At 34.8% G+C, this 24,501-nt stretch overlaps 1 long non-coding RNA gene across 1 annotated transcript; it reads left to right on the forward strand.

Annotated features, from left to right (window-relative positions):
- The first annotated feature begins 3,491 nt into the window (after positions 1-3,491).
- On the forward strand, positions 3,492-19,603 carry LOC122530117. The gene is made up of 3 exons (XR_006306914.1): positions 3,492-3,551; positions 3,764-3,817; positions 19,016-19,603. It is a non-coding gene; the product is annotated as an uncharacterized LOC122530117 (long non-coding RNA).
- The last annotated feature ends 4,898 nt before the right edge of the window (positions 19,604-24,501 follow it).

The raw sequence follows: 24,501 nt of genomic DNA on the forward strand, positions 1-24,501 counted from the left end.
AAATAACTACGTAAATATCGCGATCTGAGCGCCGAATGTTTTTCATCGTTAATGTAAGCGAACTCGGTGAGAGCCGAGAGAGACCTCTGAGAAAGCGCGAGAGAAAGAGGTTTTATTAAGAACGTTTCCGTCTACAACGGTTCGAAGAATATCGGGCGAGAGGAGAAAAAGGAAAAAAGCTTCACGACTGTAAAAAAAAAAAACCGTGCGGTGGACGAGCAGACGAGTATAAACACGTGACGACCAAGTTCACACCGACGCGACGTGACGCTGTATACAAAAGCTGATGATAAAATACGAAGAGAAACTGAAGCTGGAATGATTAATGAACGATTGTGTATTCCGTGCTTCAACGTTGTAACGACCTGCTGCCACTTTTAGAAACAATTTTCTCGTCATAGGAGGGGGGCAGGCTGATGGGATCTTTTAAAAATTAGAACCGCTGGAAATCACACGACGCTGTAGTTCGACGTCGGGGCTCGTATGACGCTACAGTAACATCATACTGTCTTCATGCTGTTAACCCTTTGGCTGTTTAAAATTACCAAAAGTTTGAAAGTTTAGTACCGAACGAGAAAAGCGTGTAACAGATGAAGAGTACAGTTATCTTTGGACGTACATGTAGCTTTTGATAAGCTCTTAATAATTTTGTTATTAATATAATTATGATTAAATTATTAGTTAAATTAATATGTTATATGTAATTTATTTATATTAAATATATATGTATGTAATAGAATTGATAAAAATTTCTACATAGGGAAAATTAAAATTAATAATGATAAATTAAAGTGCCAGCAATAGCGGTTAAACTTATATTAATAATTTATAAATTTTATTGCTGTAGAAATAATTGTTATATTAAATTTATTAATTCTAGATAAAATTTAAATTAATATTAATAGTAAATTTTTATATTAAAATATATTAAAATTATTATTGTTATATTAAATTTATTAATTTCAAATTATATGTTGTATTAAATTTATTAATTTCAGGTGAAATTTAAATTAATATTAATAGTATAAATTTTTATATTAAAATATATTAATATTATTATTGTTCTACTTAGTAGATTATGAGATAATTTGTGCAATACTCTATTGTGGATTAAACGCACAAAAAATTGACAAAAATATGTAAATGGTTTAAAAAAAATTTTACACGCTTCCTTAAAAGAAGACGGAATTGGAAATATAAGTTGTTAGAAAATTGAAATTTTGAGTGCTTTGGAGTTATTAAAAGTAAACGAGGGACATACAATGAATTAAGAATGCATTCATCTTTAAACGTATATGTGGCTTTTGATATAGATATTTATTCAACATATTGTAATATATAATCCCTTTTTAGTAAGTAAAACAATAATTTTATTATTGATTATACTTTGTAACACTGTATGCTTCAAGGATTAGTAAAGATATGACATAAGTGTGACATTATTTTGACTTCAATTTTTAACAAGAGAAAATAAATTGTTAAAAATGGAAGAATCTAAAATAACTTGGTTCGATTTAGCAAAACATTTTGGAAACTGCTCGTTTTTCGTTTTTTTTTTTATGTATATGATAAATTAAAAAACTACATGGACATACTTGCGCGATAATGAAGAATGAAACTTTCGGCCGATGAGTCATACCAGTGATTTGATTAAAATATCAAAAAGTACGGAGATGGGGGCAGCCCGGCATCCATTTAAACGAATTAACTTTGAAGTGAACGAGAAGAGAAAAGCAAAACAAGATGAATCATCGATGATTAAAGATGGCTCACGAAAAATGGAAATTGAAAATGAAAATTAAATCGAAAAAATTGATTTAAAAGGGCGAAGATGCTGGACTTGGACATACATTTTACAAATAATCTTCATTGTTACAAAATGCACGTAATAACTTACACTCTCGCTCAGAAATTATTTATTTTCAATATTCGACATCTGTTATAGACTTTTTATAACGCATTTTATTTCACGTGGCCAACTGTTAACAGGCTATAGTTAATAATCAACGTCGCTTGATACTTTCAGTCTTTCTATTCATCTCGAGACTTCTGAGCAAAGTGTTCTATGCTCATACAACAGCAGGTGTAACAGAAACACTCGACTATCCGTGAAACAGAGGATCGTGTATTAACCACTTGCGCAGAAATTGCAATATTTCCTCAGTTTTAAGTACACTCGAGTGAAACAAAATAGGCGAAACAAATAAATAAATTTATAATCAGTAATTTCAATCCAGTGATATCACGTTACACTGACTGAGTTTCGAAAAGAAAGCGGCGGATCGTTGCATACGATTTCGGTCACTCGTTATGGTCCGCAATCAGTTGCCAGCGTACAGTGGCGGTGTCCGAGGCTTCAAAAATTATCTAAAAACCAGCCGATCTCGATGAAATCATAATTTTCTTTCTCTTGGAAATCCAGATTTGAAATTTCATTGTTTCTCTGGCGCTTGGAACAGGTTGCAAGTTCCAGCGCAAGTGGTTAAAAATTACACACAGATTGAAATACGGACTCTTACCCCGCGTGTGCACATGAAACAGAAACTCCGTTGGAAATTTGAAGTTAACCCTCAAGCGGTATCGCGACGTGTCACGTCCGCAAAGTTATCATCGCATCGAATTTATATTTAATTTCACATTCTCGCCGGATGACGGATCGATCGGACATACTAAAGTTCGATTAAATTAAACCGATGATAGCAGTGATGCCAGTGAGGCCGGGTCAGCCTCGGTGGAATATATACATATACATATATATAATACATATCGTAATTTCCCCAAGTACACAAGTGTAATAATATCGGTTCACTCACTGTCGCCTGTTTGCACCTTCGGTCATCACCGTTCGCGGGCCGACGCCGATCGTTTCTGCGAGACGGCGCGAGGGAACGTTGGCTCGGAGTTAAGTGTCCGGGGCAGTATCCCAGCAGAGAGTTGTCATTTACCAGGTAGCAGCGCATCAAAAGACTGTACATACAGGTGACGATACGAGGCGTCACGGGGCGATCGAGAATGGAAATACGAGAGATCCATCGAGTCTCTCGACGGGGTGAGGCACGAGATAGAGAGAAAGAGAGAGAGAGAGAGAGAGAGAGAGAGAGGCGAGGCTAGGGCTTGGGCTAGTCTGGGCGAGGTGAGGCAAAGCGGTGCGAGCTGCAGCGGGGTGCGGTGGCGGTTCGGGTGAGGGTGAAGTACGGCGTGGCGTGGCGTGGTGAGACGAAGAGCGGCAAAGAGAGGTGAGGAGAGGAGAGGAGAGGAGAGGAGAGGAGAGGAGAGGAGAGACGGGGTTGCGAGGCGCGGTGAGGCGACGCGAAACGAGGAGAGGCGAACCGAGGGATACCGTGAAACGTGCCGGACGATTTGAGAGGGCCGGCCGGCTGACGTGAACCAAGGGCTGAAGCGCGAGAGTGGGGCACGAGAGAAGCGTCGCGACGCTTCTCGGTAGCGCCGGGAACTAAAAGTCCGGGCGGCACGACGCGCCAGTATTCAGCCCGCGACCGTCGCGAGCGTACGCGCACTTTCAGCTTTTAGTGAGCACCGTGCTTATTTGGGTTCGTTCTGTGCATGTATATACATATATCTATATCTATATATATATGTATATATATATATACGTATATATATAATATAATATATATATATATATATATGTATATACATAGTGTATATGTATACGCGCAAACGCGGGTACGTCCGAATTTGTAAAAACAAACGAGAGCCCGCTCGGTCGTTTAAAAGTGCATTTTTTTTTTTTTCTCTCAAGATTCGACGAATACGCACACACATACAGAGAGAGAGAGAGAGAAAGAGAGACTCGGTGAGAAGAGAAATTGAAGAAAGTTTTAACTTGTGATGGGGTGAACAAATTTATGTAAAATGTTTGCCGAAAGTTCGAACCGGTCGCTTTACCGATTTCCGTTTCCTCTTGCCCCCGTTTTCGTTCAACCCTTCCTCCCCCCCCCCCCCCCCCCCCTCAACCGTTGTCCGTTTTTACTTCCATCGGGGAAACAGCGACAGTTTTCCTGTCCGTAATGTCCGCGGGAGGAGGCTCCGCGTTGTTATCAATCACCTCGCGCACTTTTCTCTGACGTGCGTTCATCTCAAAGCGGCGGAATCGGGAGGATCCGTTGAGAGAGAAATTTGGAAAACATCCACGGTTTCTCATCGAATCTTGAACGATTCACGCATCGGACGTTTTTTTTGGTGTTTCGATCGTCGATACTCTTTTACCGTTCGTCGCTCGGAACGCACGCCCGATGTATCTATCGCGATTTAACAAAGAGAGTTATCTCGATCCACATCGTCGCATCGTTCGCCGCTCCGGCGATAAAAATTGATAACAAAGAAAACAGGAAATGTCTCTCCGCTCTCTAGCAGTTTTTTTAATTAAACAAAGTTCCTTCGGTGCCGGGTGCGAAGTGCGCGAGTGTCAGCGAAGAGCGGAGTCGTTTGGAAACAATATTCCATTCCCGGCAATTCGGGTGGAAAGTGCGCGACTTACGCGATAGATCGCGAATGTGAAAAGGAAATTTCGATTTATCCTCGCCGATATCGCGGAGTGATAGGGCGAATCTCGCAGAGGGGAGCAGTTCTGTTTACGATTGCTCGGCTCGTGCGCCTTGGCGAAATCCCCCCATGAATTTCGATTTTCATTTCATTTATCGAAATCGAAGAACACCGTGGGTGGCGTACGTGACCTGGGATACGTTCCTCCTCCGCCAGGTACACCGCTCGCTCGTCGTGATTTCATCCTCGTACGAATCTTACTCGAACGATGGTTGAACCGGAGTTGCGTTCGGATTGGTAACAGGGACCGCCGCCGCCGCCGCCGCCGCCGCTGCGGCTTAACGAGTTCAACGAGTTTTTCTCGACCGGCCGTTCGGTAATTGGGGGATCTGATGGCACACGGAATTCTCCACCGATACGATATTTTTATCGACGAATTAACTCGTATTGATTTGGGCCGCGATGGGACCGAGAGAAGATGAAAGAAATGAAAAGACTCTTTAAGTCTTCGAAGAGGCAAACGTTTCCAAACGATCTCGCCGATTCCGACGTCAAACGATTCATTGCTATACCTGGACCTCACGCTGTAATTTGCACGGATCGCGTTACTAAATCGTTAATTTGAACTGCTGTGAATTTAACCTCCTGCGTGCCGCGTCAAGCATCGCGATATTTTCACAGTTTTAGGTATATTTAAGTATAACCCAAGGCAGAACAAATAATAAATTCGTTACTTCTCAATCATTTCTATCCAGTGGCATCGTATCGCACTGACGAAGAGTTCAGAAAGCGGCGAATCACTGTATATACGGTTTTGGTCACTCGTTACGGTCCGCAATCAGTTGCCAGCGAACAGCGGCGACTGATTCCGAGGCTTCAAATTAGCTAAAAATCAGCCGATTTCAATCGATCGTGATTTTCTTTCTCTTGCTTGAGAAACCAGCAAATCCAGATTTGAAATTTCATTGTTTCCCTGGCGCTTGGTATACATAAATTTGATAAATCTCGCGTCGAACGTATCATGTTGCTCGTAATTCGGATTGAGGATAAGCCGAGATCTTTGAGGTCCTCGCGATTCTTTCAGCGATGACGAAAATTTCCGAACTTCAATATTTTGACAAGTTCTCGAGGATACCCACTTATTGCTGAAGTTAATATTGCCTTTGGGGAACTAGCGAGTGATCTCACACGTGACAGACGATAAATGCTACTTGCGGAGACGATGATTGCGCGTAATGTGTCTTCGGGAAGAATAATTTTTATGGCTGTAGTGCGTTTCGTGCCATTGGATCAGAATTTTTCAAATTATATCTCTCAATAGACAGAGAGAGAGAGAGAGAGAGAGATTCTTATATTTTATCAAGCGAAACGAAACGGACAAATAGAAAACTAGACAATTCGTCTGTTTTTTAAAAATAAACTCGCGCGGTATTTGAAACAGCTCGGTCCAATTTGGAATTTTCTTTTTTCCTTCCCGTTTCTTTTTAATTCGTTCCTTTCGTTGAAACGAACAAATGAATCATTAGCAGGGCTACTTGAACACGGAGAATCACGAAAATTAGAAAATTTATTTATTGGAAGTTGGAAAGTGTCATTTTCTGTTAATCGAGTGAAAAAAGTAGATACGATTCCCTTCATTATTTGCACGATACAAAACGCGCACAAAGTGATATTCGAAAATTTGATTCTTGTTATGATAATCACCGATTTAGAAAGTAAATCGAGCAAGGTCGCTCAATTCCTATTGTTAGATTTGTACTAGAACTTGAGCTAAAAGGGAAGAAAAAAGTTATCAGAGTTTAAGAACTAATAAGAGCACAATTATTATTCATAATTGGAATAACAAATACACGCGCACAAATTGCATCAAACAAACGACATCAAAAAAAAAAAATAATAATCACAAAAATAATTAATTCAAAAATCACTAATTATGAGAATCATTAATCAAATCGATCATAGATTTGAATTAAAATGTTATATAAAAAGATACGATGCGTTTAGAAACTAACGAATAAGCACAATAGTCATTTTAACAACTCATAATCTATCGTTGTAAAAATCATAAACTTAGAAAACTGATATTTTCATAAACCTTTGATTTTCACTAGAATTTTCACAAATAGATAAGCGAACATTCGCTAATTGTTACGAAATACCGAAAGGCTATACAAAAGCAGGATAATTATCATTCACGTCCTCTTAATTATGGAATGGCTATACGAAGTAGTATATCCCTACTATAAAAATTGTTAATTTAGAAAGTTAATCACGTACCGTGGAAAAAAAGTATTTAATTTGCACTTGAATTTCTGCAAAAAAAAAAAAAAAGAAAAAGGGAGAAAAAATAGTACGCGAACATTCGCTGCTCCTTACCACGAGCACGATTATCATTCACGTCCCCTTAATTACTCGCGCGACATCGAATAACCGTGCACGCGCTCGGATAACGTACGCTCGCGTTATAAAAATCCTTAATTTGGGAGCTTAATCAAGGAGAGGAAGCAACTGTGCTTCCTGGACTCGCATTGCGACGTCGGTCTCGGATTTACATCGCGACGAAAAAGATACGCGACAACGTCAAACTCGAAACACAGACTCGGAAAACTAACAAAAAAAGAGCGTATTCTATCGTACAGCTCGATATACGTGCAATCGCACAACTATACAACTTTTATAACAGTTATAGATAATAACTATTACACTAGTTTGTGATAATCGTAACTTTGCTATAGTCATAGTTTATAAAAATAGTTACCATCTAGTTATAATAACAGTAACTTTTACATAGTCAGAGTATTATAATGGTTTTGCTTGTTGTAAAAATCCTTGCTCACGTTTGAATCATATTTGAATAATAACAATATAATGTTTAAAGAATAACAGTCCGGTGAATTTAAGCTAAAATTAATCATATCAATTCTTTCTTCTTTCTTTTTATTCTCCTTCGCGGATTTATGTGTTTATTTCGTACGTGTGCGAAATATTTAAATTTCTTTAGCAGATAAAAATTGGAGTGTAGAATAACAGAGTAATTTCCAAATCACGTATTAATGTATCGATGTTCTATTAAATGATTTAATTCCTTTTGTGGCAAGGTATATATTTTGTTATACAACATCTTTTTAAAAACCGATAATATTCTTGGTAACGATTATCGACTCTAACCTGAAACATATCAATGTAAATGCTTTTGCAAACTGCCTACAGATAGAAGTCAAAGGGACCATCTTGTGTAATTGTCATTATTTTTTCTTCTATCGGTGTTTGTTGAACAATAAAAAGCGTAATAGCTCTCGGTTTATGTATCAATAATATTTCATTTTGTTGCTTCTTTTCGTTACTATTTTGGATATAGCTTTGTAGCATTCAGGTTGCAATGATTAAGTATCATTTGCGATAACGCAAATTGTGTTTTCTTTGCATTTTAATTGCACATATCACGTAAAATATAGATACAAAATCACGTGAAAATTAAAGAGCAATAAGAATAAGAAGCATCCGAAGATTCTTCATTAGATTCAGACTCGAACGAAGATCGTCCGACGTATAAATATCATCGAGAGCGACGATGAATTTCAAAAAATAAAAAAAATGTTCGAAATGTTCAACCTCTTGCGCTGAAATAACGTGCCGTGCAATACTCTTTTCAGTTTTAAGTATATTTATTACGTGTATAAACGAATTAATAAATCTATTGCTTCTCGATCATTTCTATCCAGTGACATCACACCACATCACGCTGACGAGTTCGAAAAGTGACGAGTTCGACGAGTTATTGTACACGGCTTGGTCACTCGTTACGGTCCGCAATACAGTCGGCAAGCGCAAGTGGTTAAACGCCAAAGCACGAACTCCTTCGTGGAACGTCGTACCTCGACTTTTGTACACACGCTGGTGCAAACGTCGTCACTTCATAGTTACGGAGGCGTGATTCGTTGTAAATGAAATCCTCGAAATCGCTCGACTGACGTTGACTTTACGTTTTTTTGGGGGGGGGGGGGGGGGGGAATTCGGCCGGAAAATAAAGGGTGAGAAACGGAGGCGGCGCGAGCAAACCTAAACCCGGCGAGGATCGCTCGCGCGAATTCTAAATCGTGGACTTGTTGTATAATGGGCGGTTTATAAACGTTTTCAGTTAATAAGTTGTTAGAAACGATGTTTCTCTGCCTGTTAAATAACCTGGACAACGTTTCCGTACCGCGCGACGAGCAAAGTCCCCCTGGGCTGCTGGCCGTATTAGCAAATTCGATTCGGTGCGGTAACTTCCACCGTTCCATCGTTCCACCGGTGTAACGCCCGACGGGGTTGGTAGGGGGTGGACTGAGGGGGTGGTGGTGTAGGGGGAGGGATAATGCGAACGAAGCACGATGACGTCGACGTTTAATAAAGTTTTTCGCACTCCGGGAAAGTGACCTGCGGCTCGCTGTACCACCGAATGACATTTTATGGATCGACGTCGCGCGCGATATAAAAAAAAGAGGGGGAAAAAAAAAACAAAGTGTTTTTTGTCTTGTCGCCTCCGCGCAGAGATGGCAATTTCGTCTGATAACGTATTAAACGTGCAGTGTGGCCGGATACTTTCGATGTTTTGCGGATTCAACGTTTCGCAGATCGACGTCAGAAAGTGTTTTCTCTTCTTCTTTTTTTTTTTTTTCATTTTATTCGCTCGTGCGACAATTGTAATTTCACAGTCTGTAGCGAGGTATTGTGTTTTTAATTTGATGAAAATTTGTCCTTAAAAATTTTAAAGTATATATACTAGAAAGTGTTTTAATTTTATTGGACTCGAGAGCAATCGGAATGAAATTTCTAATTAATCCCAGAACTCATTTTATAGATAATTTTGTAAATCAGTGTAAAGAAAGTGTTCACGTTTTTATTTTACGAGTCCGTGAGTCCGTGAAGCTTTTAATACTTATAGTTTCGTATGACCGACGTGTTACGCGTAGAATTTGTTTACAAATATTTCAATATTTTTAACTGTGCAGCGCATTCTATAGATTAACACACAACACAAAGTGTTTCCGTTATACGTTTTCCTTTATTGCAATTGATCTACGTTTGTTCAGTGATTAACGAGATTAGTAATTTTAATTTCACACGATGACATATCACGTGTACAATTTAGCTAAAATTTGTAAAAACCATTTTGTAGATCGCCATGTCACGCAACAAAAAATATTTTCATTTTACCGATCTGCACATCCTAAAAACTCAGCTACAATCGACTCTGGATCTCACTTTGTGAACAACGTTGCACAACAAAATCTGTTTTCGTTGTACGTTTTTTATTTTACTTTTATTTTATTTTATTTTATTTTATTTTATTTTATTTTATTTTATTTTCGTTTTTGATTCTATTTTATTCTACGAGTCTGTATGTAATTTATTTAAAACTCGACGCGTTTAGTATTTGTTATTTTGTCATATGATAACATGTTGCAAGCACAATTCGACAAAAATTTCTAGCGCTATACAGTTTGTTCCCAAAACTCTTAACACGAGTCTGACGATGTTAAATTTGTAAACTATCTACTTCTCTTCTGAAAAAGATTGTTAAAAATTTGTTGTGTATATGTCTAACAATATGATATTTAGGAGATTTTACTATCATGTGCGTTTTTTACACAGTGTACAAGGGAAAATGAACGAAGCGTGCAATGTAATTTAAGAATTTACGCCCAAGGCTCAGGAGTTTTTAGGATTAACTTTGTTTCATTGAGCCATAATGGGTTAAAAAGTGTCTCACCTTTTCAGTAGCTCGACATGCACGATGGAATATTGTTCAACTCACCCTGAAAAAATGAAACAATAAAAAATGTAATGATTTGTGTTATGTCTTACAATTGAGGTCGCGAATTTTTATTTTATTATTTTTATATATATACGAATTTTTGTTTTATGTCATATTATTATTTTATGTATACAATATACATAATATTTTATATTATATTTATACTATTATTTTATGTATATAATATACATAGTATTATATTTATATTATTATTTTATGTATATAATGTACATAATATTTTATATTATATTCATATTATTATTTTATGTATATAATATACATAGTATTTTATATTATATTTATATTATTATTTATATACATAATATTTTATATATATATATATAATGATATATTTATCAACAACTCTATTTTCACACATTTTATTTTATATTATATATTTTACATTTATTTTGCTGTAAGAATTTGGAAACGGAGGTTTGATATATATCAATTCGATTTCTTGTGTAGCGAGATTTAAACAAAGGAACTTATACAAGTGATCGAAAAAGATATTTCGCCGTCGGCGTTGATAAAAGTCAATTGCGACTCGGACGTAGCGCGATTCAAATGTAAAAGCAGAGTGGATGGAGGGGGAGACGTGAATTCCTCGCCGGCGACAAATCTTCTCGGGACGAAGTACCGACCGAAAGGAACTTGTGTTTCACGAACGGAACCGGTCGAGCTTTTTTTTTTTTCTTCTTCTCCCCGTTTCGAGGATGCAGAAACTTTCCGCGAGATCCGGTAAATTCATTGATTCCTCCTCTCCAGCGAATCAAAACCTCTTCCATTCTTTCGCGCTCGAGTTTTAAACCTAGGAAACTCGACCGGGCGGAGGGGGTCTAAACGCGAGAAGGCGAGCGAGTAAATTCGATTTGATAGCATAATCCAGGGCTGCGAATCACACCGGGCTTTGTCGATAAAATTATCCCCTGAAGAGGCGCGAGTGACGAACGGAATATTGTGAAATAAAAATTGGAGATCAGCCTCAGTTTCAATATTACGATATTGCTATTATATACCTGTACCTCCCCCCGCCTCCCTTCCCACAGAGAGGGAAATTTCATTTTATTTATGAAACCTGCGTGTGTGATTCTTCTTTTCTTTTTTTTTCTTTTTTCTCATGCTGTAGTTTATTGTGTTCCACGTTAAATATTTTATCCCCCCCCCCCCTAGTTTTGTTTAAACTGTTTCTTGCGTGTGGCGTTATTATCCAGATGAAAGCTGTAGTAAAGTTAAATAAATAAAAAAGGAAATAATTATGAGATAAACATAAGAACATAAAGAACAGTGAACTATTCTAAAATGCAAATTCGAGCCGAATCTTCTTGTTTCGGTGCGCATTGTTCACACTGCGGGGAATCTCTGACGCTAACGTGATCGAGTCGAAATTAATTGAAAGATGAATTCGTACAAAAGTAACGGGTTTCACATCGTTTTCAATAATGAAAACAATTTTTGTAATTGAAGCCTTGTGTTCTTAAGCTACACCGGCGTCGAATTTCATCCCCGAAAAATATAATTTATTTCACGTTCGTTTAATTACATAATTTCCATTGAACGTTGAAATTCATCGAAATAATCAACAGCTTTCTGTATCGATCGGCGGGGATGAACATACACTTCGATTCTTAAATTACATTTCGTTACGTAATTTACAGTGAATCACAATCAAATTCATCGAAATAATCAACAAGTTTTGCATTTGTGTCGGTGGCGCGATCGGTAAACATACTCTCGTGTTTTTTTTCTTTTTTTTTTTTTTTTTTCTTTTTAATAATACCACAGCAAATTACGTCCTTGTAAAATGTAGTTTCATTGTATTAACGTTGAAACTCGTCGGTATAAATAATTTTTGTAACGAGCGACGCGACGACGAACGTTCGGTACGTTATAATAATATAATTTAACATTACTGATTTTATTAATTCGAGTAATCTAATTTTATAATTAAACTCAAATAACATAGTTTAACAGTATTGATCTACTTAATATACTTAACATACTAGATGTATTTAGTATGCGTAATATACTTAACTACTTAATATAATATAACAAAGCTGATCTACTATTAACAATACTAATCTACGCCTATACTAATCCCTGGAAGGTGTATTCTTGAATTAGGTCGTGTATTTTGGCGTGGCTAAAAAGTGATGGCGCTTTTTTTCTTCAAATACATTCCAATTTTAAAATAGAATGTCACATGTCCTACAATCTAGATTCAAGCATTGTTGATGAATTCTCAATTTCTCGATTTTCTCGAATACAGAGCATTTGACGAACAAGTTTTAGCCTGCATTTTTATCTTCGTGCATGAATTAATCTCCAGTCAATTATTCCTCTGTCACGTGTCTGGAATCAGCTAAATTCAAATATACTCGATAAATCTTCAAACTCGATTGTCTCGAAAACGGAGCTTCTTATGGGAAAATTTTATTCTACGTTTCTTACTTACTTTTGCGCGTAGATTAACCTCCTTTCAATTATTATTTTTTGTTACGTCCAGAATTAACTAAACTCAAATATACTCGATAAATCTTCAAACTTGACTTTCTCGAAAACAAAGCTTCTTGTGGGAAAATTTTATTCTACATTTTTTTATTTATTTTTGTGCGTAGATCAATCTTCTTTCAATTATTATTTTTTATTACGTCCAGAATTAACTAAACTCAAGTGTAAACTCGATAAATCTTCAAACTCGATTTTCTCGAAAACGGAGTTTTTTATGGGAAAATTTTATTCTACGTTTCTTACTTACTTTCGCTCGTAGATTAACCTCCTTTCAATTATTATTTTTTGTTATGTCTAGAATTAACTAAACTCAAGTATACTCGATAAATCTCCAAACTCGATTTTCTCAAAAAAAAACGGAGTTTTTTTTACAGAAAAATATCATTCTACGTTTTTTATTTATTTTCGCACGTAGATTAATTATTCTTTTATGTCACATCTAGAGACAGCTAAATTCACATATGTACTCGATATATTTTCAAACCGGGCTTTCTCGAAAACTTTGAACGAAAAATATTTCATTCCACCTTCTCGACATATTTTTATAGGAAAATATTACTCTACTATTCTTCACTCATTCCCGCGCGTAGAAATTCTGTCAATTATTCTCTCTTCTCCGTTACTTTTAGAATCAATTAAATTGAATGAACTTTCAAACTCGATTTTCTCGGAAACGGACGATTCAACGACAAAAACAGTATTTCTTTTTTTTTTTTCTTTACCATCTCCCATAGTCGGTTGACCGCGAATCGGCGAGACACCCTGTACATCCGAACGTACAATTTCACCCGCACGACTCCGCGCTCATATCTACGATTGAAATTTCCCGATAAACGACGGAGACACGCATCGTGTCGTAAATTTAATAACATTCGTATATTAGTGGCGCGATGCAAAACGAGTACAACCGTAGACTCGTAGCGCGTGCGTTGCAAACAGAGATAATAGACAAGGGTGGGGAAAACAGCCTCGTCGAAGCACACGCGTTCGCGCACACGTGTGTGTGTGTGTATGTATGCGGGAAGTGGCGGAAAAAGTGAAATGATGCGGTAAATGTCCTTTAAAGTCGAATACGAAGTTAGTTGGCAAGGAAGAGCACCGCGAACGTTCATGCAATTAATCACTTAACAGTTTTATTCAATTACGTCTTGCTGCCTGCGGCCCGGAGTGCCAGCGGAACGCGCTAGGTACTACGGTGGATTTAGGGTGGCGGAGAGGGTGGCCAGCGACAATGGCGTAGGGTTGAAAGGAAAGTTGGATGGAAAAGGAAGAGGCAACGGAAGCCTTGCTAGTGGTATTTGATTTGTAAGCGAAGGCATAACACACCGTGTTAGAGTTACCGCTATAAGGTTGCACACCGGATCGTCGGCTGGAGGGGAGAGAGAGAGAGAGAGAGAGAGAGATACGTGTCCCATGTTCATCAATCATTGACGATAAAATCCATCGAAAAGTCGAGTTGCCTTTTCAATATGCCGTTAGCATATTCCGCGGGTATGTCGAGAAAGGAAGCCGATAACGAAACAGCGAGGAGAAGCGGAACGCAGAAAGAGGAGCACGGGGAGAGGAGCTCGTGTTTTTTTTTTTTTTTTCTACCGGAACTGATCCGTGTGATTAAAAATTCGTTGTTGTAACGTAATAACTCGGGACAGATGGCGCGGAATATTTTTCAACCGTGTTTTGACGACAACAGCGACGAGAATTGAGAATGAGAAAGAACGAGAAAGTGATTTCTTTTCAGCGAGTCGAACGAAAGTGAGTCGAACGAGAATTTCGCTCGTCGAATTCGTGAATTCGCGTCGCGGCTCAAGTTGCACGTGCGTGGCCGCGTGCGTTGTAATTTACGAAATCTCGGTATAAGTAGTCTCTATCGGGAACTGGATACGAGACAGATTGACACGTAGTATTGTATAAAGAGCTCGTAACATAAATCCAAACCTAGTGTATACTGTACACTTGCGGAATCTCGATTTAAATATTTGCTCCTCCCTCTATCGAAACTAATTACAAATGAAATATCAGAATACGATTAACACGTAATATTATAACCTCGTAACCTTATATATGTAAATTTAATATTTAAATTTAATTAATAATTAAATTAAATTAAATATTTAATATATATAATTTATATATATATATATATATATATATATATATATATGTAAATATTTAATATGTATAATTTATGTATGTAAATAATTAATATGTATAATTTATATATATAAATATTTAATATATATAGTATTTAACATTTAATATATATAATTTATATATATAAATTTAAATCTAATATATATAAATTACCTTAGATTGAGAATAATTCGTGCTATGAAAATAGGCTTTTTTTAATGAAAATTTAATCATTATTATATGGACACTGCAACATGTAGTTACAGTAACCAAAATTATTAAAAATATTATTAAAACAACGCCACTATTTAAATTAGTAGAAATGACAATCAAACCCATCGATTGATAGTTTTAGTAACAAAAAGATGTTTGCATAATAGAAGCTGTCCTTAATAAGAGTTTGTCTGAGCCTTCTACTACATATAAATATTAATATAAAAATATAAAATATAAGATAAGGAATTACGCGTTAATAATAATATTATTATAATATAATAATAATACAATAATAATATTATATGCAGAGCTCGTAATCTTATATATTTAAATTTAATATACATAAATATTTCATATATATAATTTATATATATAAATATTTAATATATGTAGTATTTAACATTTAATATAATTTATATGTATAAATTTAAATCTAATATATTACTAATATATACAATTCATGCTATGAAAGTAGGCTTTAATGATAATTTAATCATTATTATATGGACACTGCAACATGTAGTTACAGTAACCAAAATTATCAAAAATATTATTAAAACAACGCCACTATTTAAATTAGTAGAAATGACAATCAAACCCATCGATTGATAGTTTTAGTAACAAAAAGATGTTTGCATAATAGAAGCTGTCCTTAATAAGAGTTTGTCTGAGCCTTCTACTACATATAAATATTAATATAAAAATATAAAATATAAGATAAGGAATTAAGCGTTAATAATAATATTATAATATAATAATAATACAGTAATAATATAATAATAATAAAATATAAATATAAGATAAGGAATTATGTGTTATTCGTGGAGAAGTGTGTTACCTTTCTGATACATGTGACACTGTGGTACACATATTTTATAAACACGTATTATTATGAATTTTATCTTAATCACTTATTGTTAGGTTGGTGTATCTCTCACACGTAATAACAATTTCGGGCCAAAAGTGTATTCGTCGATTAAATTCCAACTTAAGTGGTTAACTATCATTCTAAACAAGTAAATACTGACAAGAACGAAATGTGCATTATTTTAAACTACGTCATTCCCTCGATTTGATCTAATTCTATAAGACATACATACATTCCCCAGTAGTTAACGCTACAACAATCGGTTATTTTTTAAGAATAGCATTCGCCAGTGGCTGGAAAGTTCTACGAAGAATTTATGAAATGTGATTTCTATCATGAACGCTCCTAAAAACTTTCAAGCACCCTTCACTCCTCGAACGAAACAAACTTTTTCGCGCGTTTCCCCGAGTAACAAGGATATTGCAATTAGAACTCTGAATTATAGTTTCAACATTAAAAAAGAAAAAGGAATGGTATTAATAAAATATTCATTTAGTGGAGGAAATCGTTATTTCCTCTGAAAGCTTAGAGCTTTTCAGAGAATTTTTTCAACGAGAGTGATACAGAGGACTATAACTTAACAACGACGAATTTGCAAAAGTGATAAAGACTTATTACAAAAAATATCTTTCGCTGAAAATCGAAACGACTTTTTAAGACAGTCTAAAATCTTCGTGATAAATTGTAAGATTTGTCAAGTGAGTTTGATAAATAACGAAAATAAAAAAAAAATATATATATATGTATTTTGAATTGAAAGTTCCAACTTGGCACAAATGGCAAGATACTGTCCAACGAAACGTCGGATTCTACACAACGACAAGTATTCAAGTTTTTTGATTGCGCCGAGTTTGTTCGCTCAGCTCGCCAACTTTCCTTTACGACGTTTCTTCCGTCCCTGTCCGTATTTTTTTGTCGAGCACAATCTTCTTCCCCCGGCGATTGAAAAAAAAATTTTTTCTCGATGCACAACCGTGATAAATGTCGGCATCTGTGCTCGAGATCTGTGTCTGTTAGACGATTTAATGCTCTCTGCATTAATCTGCATTGATCTTAATGTCCCGAGGAATTTTCTGACTTTCGCAAAATCCTCGACGTCCAATCGAAATTAAATTAAAAAAAAAAAAGGAAAGAAGCGACGTAAATCAGTGACTGAAATGAGGCAAACGTGAAGTGTAGAAACAATTGGAGAAATTGTTGTCTTTGAAGTCTTTGGAATATTGGAGTCGAGCAAACCATGGGGGGATTCGAGAGATTCGAATTTTCGTCGTTTCCGGCTGTGTTCGAAGTTCGACAACTTCGACTTGGGGCATCGTCGTTCTTCAAACTATACTCGTGGAAAAAATTTCCCAACATTTCGAGAGAAACACGCGAACTTTCGTCTTTGCTTTCTCACTTGCTGCGCGTGTACAAATAATATCCTGCTGTGTGTTTCGGATCCAGAATTGACGCGAAAAAAAAAAACAGAAGCTTCACGCTCATTCGCACGATCCTTTGTTATAAAATTACGACAGCGTGAGTATCGTCGATTTTTCCGAAAACATTGGAAATTCAATGTACGCGAGCTTGCGGCAGCCCCGCAGTCTGAACAACGTATTTCCGGAAATACCGATAAATTAAAACCGAGGGCATTAAATTTTTCAGCGGAACAGATCGCTATCGTTGAGTGAAAAGCGTTTTGAAACGACCGATATCCTTGCTGAATTGGCCATTAGGGCCACAACAATTTCGTCATCGATCTCCCCAATAAATTTTCACTTATTCATTACTGATTTTTGTTTATTGATCATTCTGTCGTGTCGTGTCTCTAGATTGCATCTGCTCTAAATAGACATTTTAATAGTAAATTCTAATATTTAGATTTTAATAGTTTAATATTTAATATTATTAAGATATTTAATATTATTAATATTAAATATTATTATTAATTTAATATTATATTTAATATATTTAATAATTATTTAGATTTTAATATTTTAACAGTTTTCCAATTTTCCTTTCTTTTCTTTACATCGGTGAAAGTTGATTCTACAACACCATATTATAATTTAATATTACATTTATCGGTGAAAGTTGATTCTACAACACCATATTATAATTTAATATTATAGTTAATATTATTTAATATATTTAATAATTATTCAGATTTTAATATTTCAATAGTTTTCCAATTTTCCTTTCTTTTCTTTACATCGGTGAAAGTTGATTCTACAACACTATATTATAATTTAATATTACATTTATCAGTGAAAGTTGATTCTACGACACCATATTATAATTTAATATTACATTTAATATTATTTAATATATTTAATAATTATTTAGATTTTAATATTTCAATAGTTTTCCAATTTTCCTTTCTTTTCTTTATATCGGTGAAAGTTGATTCTACAACACTATATTATAATTTAATATTACATTTATCGGTGAAAGTTGATTCTACAACACTATATTATAATTTAATATTATAGTTAACATTATTTAATATATTTAATAATTATTTAGATTTTAATATTTTAATAGTTTTCCAATTTTCCTTTCTTTTTTTTTTACATCGGTGAAAGTTGACTCTACAACACCATATTTTTGTGTCCTCACGTTTAAAAGTCCCTCAATTATATCGCTTCTTCCCCTCCCCCCTCCCGCCCGCTCCACAATTATCGACACTGCCGCGTTTTCGTGTTGTTGCCGTAATGTAACTTTGCGCCACATCAATTTCAGACCGAGTCATTTTGAATTGATTTCGTCCCGCGAGAAGCGTGTAAACACGCATTTTATACAGGCGCACGTGCTGCATTGTGGTAGAAAATACACGGTTCGTATAATAGAACGTTCGTACAATAGAACGTTCGCATAACAGGTGTTCCGTGCATACGTGCGCACAACGGGTGATTCCACCGTGCTAAACATTGCTTATCACCCAAAACTCTAAAAAATCCAATCACGATTTTGTGTCTCACGTGTCACCCGTTGCTTGTGTGTTGCAGAGCGCATCAGAGACGTACATGCACAACGGACGGAGAGAGGAAGAGAGAAAGATTATGCCAAGATGAATCTGTCGAAGAAGGATCGACTTCGCGAAGATCGTGAGAATCGAGACGAGTGACTTCGCCTTCGAAAGTGCTGATTTGTAAATTTTTTTCTCAAGTGTGAAACGAAGGGGCGGAACCGGTAGTCGGAGTGCGGGTCCGAGTAAAAACGAAAACGAGAACGAAAGAGAATCGGGAACAACGGAAACGCGGGGAGCCAGCTTAACGGAAACAAGTGAACGTCGGGTGATATGAGTGAACGCAGGATCCTTCGTGACGTTAAATGATCGAGTTACGAGCCCGGTCGGAACGAACACCGTCGATTAACCGGCACGCGATACGTCGGAAACGCGATTACAAACGCAGCGCGTCCTTCTTGTTTCCGCGAAGGAACCGACGGGGCCGCGGAGAGTGAAACGAAGTTGGATATAAGGCCGGCGGTAGCGAAGGAAAGTGGTAAAAGTGGGCGGAGGAGGAGGGGGGGAGGGGAAAAATGTGGTGTCACGTCCTCGCCACCGTCGCCGCTTTCTTCTGTGTCGTCCACGCTCAAGGTTAGTCTGACTTTCATTCATACTTACCCAAATTCCTCCCCATCTCCCCCCCCCCCTTCCCCCGAATTTTTCTTTCATTGCATTGCAACTCATTTGCATCGTTAGCGTATATACAGGGTGGTCACTGAATGACACAAAAGCAAAAATAACCCTTACAAACACGTGTTTTTTTTAAACATTTTATTATTTTAATTAAGTTTAATTTTGATCTCCTAGGGGCGCTATGGATTATATAACAAACACGTGTTTTTCAAACATTTTATTATTTTAATTAAGTTTAATTTTGATCTCCTAGGGGTACTATGGATTATATGACAAACACGTGTTTTTTAAACATTTTATTTATATTTTAATTAACTTTAATTTTGATTTCCTAGCGGTGCTAGGGATTATATGACAAACACGTGTTTTTTAAACATTTTATTTATATTTTAATTAACTTTAATTTTGATCTCCTAGGGGTGCTATGGATTATATGACAAACACGTGTTTTTTAAACATTTTATTTATATTTTAATTAATTTTAATTTTGATCTCCACGGGGTGCTAGGGATGATATGACAAACACGTGTTTTTTAAACATTTTATTTATATTTTAATTAACTTTAATTTTGATCTCCTAGCGGTGCTAGGGATTATATGACAAACACGTGTTTTTTAAACATTTTATTATTTTAATTAATTTTAATTTTGATCTCCAAGGGGTGCTAGGGATGATATGACAAACACGTGTTTTTTAAACATTTTATTTATATTTTAATTAATTTTAATTTTGATCTCCACGGGGTGCTAGGGATGATATGACCTAGGAAAAAAAGAAAATAAAAGAGATTGAAAATGAATGAGTTGTGACTTTTCCAAACCCTTCAGTTTTTCAGTGACCACCCCGTGTATATACAGGATTATTCACTCGCTCACCTGAAATTACTTTTTAAATTATCCTTGCGTCTAATAAAAAATTATTTGATACAAAAGTTGTATAGTTTTGAAGGAATGTATCAATTTCTGGTGGGTTTCGAAATTTCCAGAGTCATAGAAATTTATTTTTTTTTTTTAATTAGACTATATAGTTCTTTTCATCGTAAATTGCAAAAATATTAAATTAGAAGTAAAAAAGTATTGTTACATTGGTATTAAACCTAATGGTATTTTCTTATAATTTGTCTCGAGAAACCATGGACGTTGACGGTCAAATTATCGTAAATATTAAGTTTAGGATAAATGTGGCTTGATATTTTGTCACCTCGAATTTCGATTTACGATGAAAAAAAAAAAAACATACGGTCCATTATGTCCAATTGAAAGAAATAAAGATGCCCTTGGAAATTTCGAAACCCGCAGCCATATTTTGCTTTCCTTAAAATTTTTTATTAAACAATTTTTCATTGGACATGAGCATAATTTAAAAATTACTTTAGATGTGCAAGTTACGCGAATCACCCTGTATACGCTCAATTTTCGTGATCAGAACAGTTATAGTATTTTCAACTATTCAAAGAGACAGAACATTTCGCGTCTTCGAACTAAAGTTAGGTGTTAGAATGTAATTACGAAAATTATCAAATTTTCATATCACGCGTCAGATTGACTGATCTGATGATTTTATACGTGTTATCGGTTATCGGTAATACAATAATCTAATAATTCAATCAATTTGTTTTTTCAAAAAAATTATGTCTAATGTCTAAACTAGATACGATACTTCTAATTATAGTGAACCAATAATGATGAAAAATTGCTGAACTCTTGCCATTTTGTAAAAGAAATATTCACATTGGTCTCAATTGGTCTCAATTTGAAGCTTAATACTTCTATTTTCACAGTCTTCGGTCCGTTTTTTCCAACGGATGATTTTACATTATGTAGCAGACAGGAAAGTAAAGATACTTTTTTCTCGAAAATTGTGGAAACTCAAATGTCTCTAAAAGTAATAAAAAAAAATTTTTTCGTGACTAAGTCTACCATGATTTTAAAGATTGGAATCTCCTCTTTAAAAAGACCTCTTAAAATTTTTAAGCGAACTTCGAACATTAGGATAATAAAATGTTTTAATAGCTCGTTGTAAAGGTGAGACTTCATTTTTCGAAATGATCGTCAGAAATGTTCATCAATGTTTATGGAGATGTCTAAATTTTTACAATTTTCAATCATCGAGGATATTGTTACATGATTTTCCTGTGCAAAGTTACAACGATCTTTAATTATGCAATTCAAAGTAACAATTTTATTCGGTAATGAGTATTTTTCATCGTCATTGGTTCATCGTGTACAAATCCAAAGAAATAAATCTCCAAATAAATCCTATCTTTGACCAACGAAAAGCGATTAACGAAAGAAATGCCCCGATGTTAATCCAATTGCGGGATTCAGCTCCGAGCTTTTGATCTAGAATATACTGATCACGATTTCAAGGTGTCATCGTCCTTTCGCGCGTATACATTTGCGGTCCATATAGAGAGCGAATTCGATGAAGGCACTTTTCTGTATATCGCATGCGTACTCGTGACGGAAAGGTAAAGGTAAAAGCATTGAAAGGTTAGAAACCGGCAAAGAATTTCCAAGTTCGGTCGATACGCTTCGAAAGCCTTTGAGAAAGTTACCACGGAGCCTGCATTCGTCTCCATGAACTCGAATTTGCAGAAATTTCAAAATGTCATTTATTTCCTGAACATGTGAATTATTAATATATATTAATATATAAAAATTAGTATATAAAATATTAACATATAAAAATTAATGTATAAAAATTGTATACTATATTCTATATATTAAATAAGTAAAATATACTAAATATATTATATTATATTAAATATTATATATATTAAATAAATAAAATATACTAAATATACTACATTATATATATTAAATAAATAAAATATACTAAATATACTATATTATATATATTAAATAAATAAAATATACTAAATATAGCATATTATATATGTTAAATAAATAAAATATACTAAATATGCTATATTATATGTATTAAATAAGTAAAATATACTAAATATACTATATTGTATATATTAAATAAGTAAAATATACTAAATATATTATATTATTATATTAAATAAACAAAATACACCAAATATATTATATTATATATATTAAATAAGTAAAATATACTAAATATATTATATATATTAAATAAGTAAAATATATTAAATATATATATATATTTAATAAAATTATTAATATATATTAATATATAAAAATTATATATATAATACACACACACACAAGCTTGGAACACTTTTACTTTTAATATTCATTACTTATTGTGGATTATCGTATATATACCAGGTACCAGGTATAAATATTCAACGATTTTGCAGATTTTGCTAGAAAAAAATGTGTCAAATGGAGGGTTGACAGCATCGTAACCACGCACAAAGAGTCAAAAGAATGAAATAATTCTGTTCGTACATTTTGTTTATCCCGCCATCGTCTATCACTCCCTAAAAGCAACAACAATTATTTTTCCAAAGTCACGTTCCCTCGAGTTGTCTCTTCTTTTTTTCTCTTCTCTCTCTCTCTCTCTCTCTCTTCTCTTTTTGACAAAACAACTAACGAAGTTTCTGTGCCACTCAACACGAAGAGCAATAATGCAAGAAATTCTCTCTTCGGTCTCTTTCTCGTCCGTCGCCCGCCGAGAATTTAGTGCTCCAGTTAAAATGAAGGGACAGAAATAATTAACGACACGAATAATCTTTCAATGATAGCAGCTTAAATACGTTTTCATTCAAATATGCATATCAGGCTCTTCTCTTCTGAAGAGAATGCTTTCCAATATCTCTGCGTAGAAATGACGTGAAGCTTCTTTGTTTTCTTTTGTCTTTCCTCTCTTTCTTTTTTTTTTTTTCTTTCCTTTCCTCTGTTTTCTCATGAAATGTTCCATTCATTCTAACTGAGCATGCAGCGAATCTTTATTGTCGACTAAAATTAGCCCGTATTGCGATTTTCTTAAATGCGGGGGCTTCGTGTTTCGATGATACAATAGGTAATAAATATATGCACGCGCGCGTCTATTGTGTCCAACTCATTAGCTCCTCTTTTATAAACATATCCTCGTTGGAAAAAAAGAGGGGAAAAAATAGGAAAAAAAGAAATGGACACGTTCGTCAAGTTGTTCAATTTGTCGATGCGAAGCTACGTTGTCAAGCGGACGTCGTTCGATACTCGTTGTGAATAATTTCAGAAATGTGATTCGTGCATATATATTTAATTAGATTTGGACTTGGCTAACCGAAAATCGTTCGTATACTAATAAATAAATAAACTAATACGCAAGTCTATCAATCTATGCACGTACAATGGCGAACAGTATGATATTTATTGATTGTTACACACACACGTAGTATGAGAATTATATTAGACGTTCTTTCTTAAATAATTAAATATCAATAATGGCTATTTATTCATAGTGTTGTGAAAAACTTTCTTCTATCCTCCATATGTATGATTAAAGTTACCAAAAGTCGAAAGGTTTGGTACTAAACGAAGAGCATGTGACAAATCAACACTAGACCTATCAGAATGGTCAAAATGGCCAATTTATAATTTTTGTGATATTTTGTAGTTACGTAATAATAATGTACTTTTGAAAATTTAAATAATTGTTCGTAAACTATATAAATGAAAGCTCGTACATTCCATTATACTATAAAGTCTCTCTTCTATTTTTTTTCTTTTTTCTTCTTTTTTTTTTAGTTTAATGATGAAAATTTTATGCTCTAATCTCATCGATAGTTCTAGTTAAGAATGAATTTATCTTCATTACGACACGTTATTCTCTTTGATCCTCTAATAAGCAAAACGATTATTTTATTGATTATAAAATTATTTGAGTGATATTCTGAAGGTTAATGTACATTCTATAGGAAATTCTAAAGC

Source organism: Frieseomelitta varia, unplaced genomic scaffold (genome assembly GCF_011392965.1).
Source record: "Frieseomelitta varia isolate USP_RPSP 00005682 unplaced genomic scaffold, Fvar_1.2 scaffold_329, whole genome shotgun sequence".
In the NCBI taxonomy this organism is placed as follows: Eukaryota; Metazoa; Arthropoda; class Insecta; order Hymenoptera; family Apidae; genus Frieseomelitta; species Frieseomelitta varia.